Source organism: Ovis canadensis, chromosome 24 (genome assembly GCF_042477335.2).
Source record: "Ovis canadensis isolate MfBH-ARS-UI-01 breed Bighorn chromosome 24, ARS-UI_OviCan_v2, whole genome shotgun sequence".
NCBI lineage: Eukaryota > Metazoa > Chordata > Mammalia > Artiodactyla > Bovidae > Ovis > Ovis canadensis.
This window is the reverse complement of record NC_091268.1, coordinates 17,265,899-17,269,301: the sequence shown is the minus strand read 5'-3', so window position 1 is coordinate 17,269,301 and position 3,403 is coordinate 17,265,899.

Sequence of the window (3,403 nt, the reverse complement as noted above, 5' to 3'; positions counted from 1 at the left end):
CCCGAGAGGTCAGGGCGTGTCTGGTGACCAGCGACGGACTCAGGAGGGACCCAGGTCACCTTCCCCTTGGCCCCCCAGCTCCAGGCGAGCCCTGGGGGTGGGAGAAAGTCCAGGGGATGTGGAAGGGACTGGCCAGGGACGCACGCCTCTGCCTTCTCCCCGCCAGCTGTGCGGCCGCTGGTGTGAAGTCTCAGCATCACAAGCCGCTGGCCTGTCCCAGTGCGGATGGGGATTTCCAGGAATAAAGAAGGAAGTGCCCAGACTTCTGTTGTGGTTTAGTGGCTAAGACTGTGCTCCCAATGCAGGGGGCCCGGGTTCAACCCCTGGTCAGGGAACTGGATCCCACATGCTGCAACGAAAGATCTTGCGTGCCACAACTAAGACCAAACACAGCCAAATAAATGAAAGGAGGGGCTTTGGGAAACTCAAGCCAGAGACCTTGGTAGGGAGAGGTATACAGAGATGTGGGGTGGAGTCCCGACTTCCCTGAGAGTTCTAACGGAGGTGAACAAACCCACTGTCTGCACTGGAAGATGGTAGGAGAAACCCAGTAACACTTTGCAGAGGAATGGCTTCCCTGGTGGTGCTAGTGATAAAGAACCCGTCTGTCAACACAGGAGCCGCAAGAGATGCCAGCCAGTTCGATCCCTGGGTCAGGAAGATCCCCTGAAGGAGGGCACGGCAACCAACCTACACCAGTATTCTTGCCTAGTGAAACCCACGGACAGCGGAGCCTGGCGGGCTAAGGTCCATAGGGTCGGAGAGAGTTGGACATGACTGAAGTGGCTTAGTACACAGCACACACGTATCATCTCACACAGGGAAGGGAGAGGATGACAGGCCCCCGATGATTGGAAAGCTGAACTTATCCTGAAGAAGGCCATTTCAAGGCAGAAAGAAGAGAGTCCTGCAGCCCGACATGGCAACTTTATTAAGAAATCAGGAAACTGAAGAGGGTGTGTCCACCTAGAGTGCCCTCTCCCAGTGGACAAGCCTTTCCTTTTGAGTAGCGATGAAGACACACCAGAGGGTGTGACGCTGAGAGGGTGCTGGGCCCTCCTGACCTGGCTAGATAAGAGCCGTATGTGGCCCAGGCGAGGTTTCGAGGAGATGGAAGAAAAAGTATAGTTGTGCTATCAGAGGGGAAGGGGTGGGATAGATAAGATGATTTTGGGAGTATAATTTAAATAATTGGAGCTCGCAAAATGATACACTTTTTTAAAAAAATAAAAAATTGTCCTCTATACAGGCAGGTCGAGGCACAGCCTGGGGCAGCCAGCCCTGCAGGGGAAACTGTATCCCCCAGGTGACTCCAAAATGTCGGGCCCTGAGAGAGGCAAGAGGTGGAGGAAGGGGGTGATCCCAGAGACGGAGCAGCTCTTCTCACTGACCAGAGCCTTGAGGGCTGCTGTGACAGGGCCTGATTCTTTTCTTTTTAGCTGAGCTGAGCTGCTTAGCTCGCCTACCAGAGATCAAATCCAGGCCCCCTGCAGTGGGAGCGCGGAGTCTAAGCCACTGGACTTGCAGGGAAGTCCCAGTCTGATTGATTCTCCACTCTCGTGACCAAACTGGCAGCAGGCGGGGAGCCGAGGGCCGGTGCTGACCGCCAGGGGGCGGTGTGCGGCTCTTTGTCCAGGGCCAGGGCCGGGGGAATCCTGTGGGTTTACAGTAAACCAGGGCCTGGCGCTGAGCCGGGCACAGGGAGCAGGTTCGCAGAAAGGATGTCGAATGAATCCTCAGCCCTGGGTGCCCACGAGGGCACGGTCTGGCCTGGTGTGGGCTCAGCACCGTGAAAGTCAGCGCGACCTTCCCCTGCTCCAACAGTCAGCCTTCGGCCCTAAGCCACTTGTCTGGCCCATGTTGAGCATCTACTGTGTGTGGGCGCTGAGGTAGACTCCCGGAATACAGACTGAGAAAGGGACCTCCCACTCTACCTGGGTGTGTGGGTGGGTGGGTGGTGGGGGGCAGCTAGATCCATGGACAGTGAGCTCCCAATGCCAAATCAGCAACAAGGGAGGGAGGGGCCCGTGAGGCTCAGACAGCCCCCGGCAGGTGATCTCTAAACGAGGGCTTAAAAGATGAGGAAAGTTTGAGCAAAGGAGAGACAGGATCCTCCTGTCTGTGCTTGAAATTACAGACCATCCAAACCACAGAAAGCTGGGCAGCTGCTGGCAAGATGGGAGCCGGCGGGTGAGCCCTGGGGTGCGCGCAGGTGACAGGCAGCTGGCTGGGGAGAGCGCACGGGGGCGGTCCCCACCGGAAGGCAGTGGGCCCCCAGGGACCCTGTGGGTATTCCCGTGCTGGACCAATTTTCTACTAGGGGCACATTGCAGCGTTTTAAAAAACCAGGAGACAGGGAGGAATGGGGAACAAGTGTCTCACTGAATTCCCTTTCTGGGGGATGAAAATGGGGGCTAGGCGGAGGCGGTGGGCGCACGGCGCTGGGAAGCCCTGAGGGCCACTGTGCCTCACTCCCTTTGAAGGCAACCATCTTAATGTTTAGAGAGACAGTAAAACAAAGCACTTCCATGGCTGGCTGCAGGTGGGAGCTCAAGCTGGGGTTACCCTGCACCCGGCCCAGAGGGGGTCCAAGTGAGGTGGTAGTGGGAGGAGAGGGCAGCGACCCAGCCTGAGGGGGCCGGCCTCTGAGGTGTGGGAGGACAGAGGGTCTTCCCGCCAGGAAGGCACAGGGCCCAGTCCTGGCCTGTGTCCCCACAGCAGGCCCTGAGCCCCGTACAGTAGGAGGGCACTGCAGGCTCCAGAAACCCACGCTGTCACGAGGGGTGCGTGCACAGCACCCCCCCTGAGAACTGCCCGACTGTCACCAGCAGGCCGACAGGGGAGGGGTGGGGACATTGGCCAACAGCGGAGTCCCCGGGGGCTCCTGGGGAAGGGTCCTGAGACAGGGGCTTGCAGCCTATCGAGGACGGGAAATTGCCCAGAGGCCCAGGCTCTGGGTTCAGAAGAGGAACTGAAGCAGCTGGTGTGAAAGCGCCAGCAGCCCTGGGGCCAAGCCTCTCTTCCCCTCCCAGCCTGGACTTCTGGGCCCCGGGCCAGGCCCCCAAGGGCGGCAGCAGGAGGGGGCTGAGGAGCGGGAACCAGCGGGTCTTGGGAGGAAACCACCAAGGAAGAGGGGGCAGCGGGGGAGTGTGTCCAGTGCCTTGGCTGCCTTCCCTCAGGACGGGAGGGCTGCTGGTGGTCCGCCAGCCCTGGGAGGAACAGGAGGAGGGGCACGTGCATGTGCGTGGGCAGAGAGGTCTTCCGTGGTGGTGGTTATATATGCACACTGAGAGGCATGTCGTTTGGAAAAGACTGGTGATGGTGACTTTCATAACTTCCAGGTAGGAGTCTCATTTTGATGAGCATGACTATTTCTAACACTGAGTTTTACACGTGACAGAGA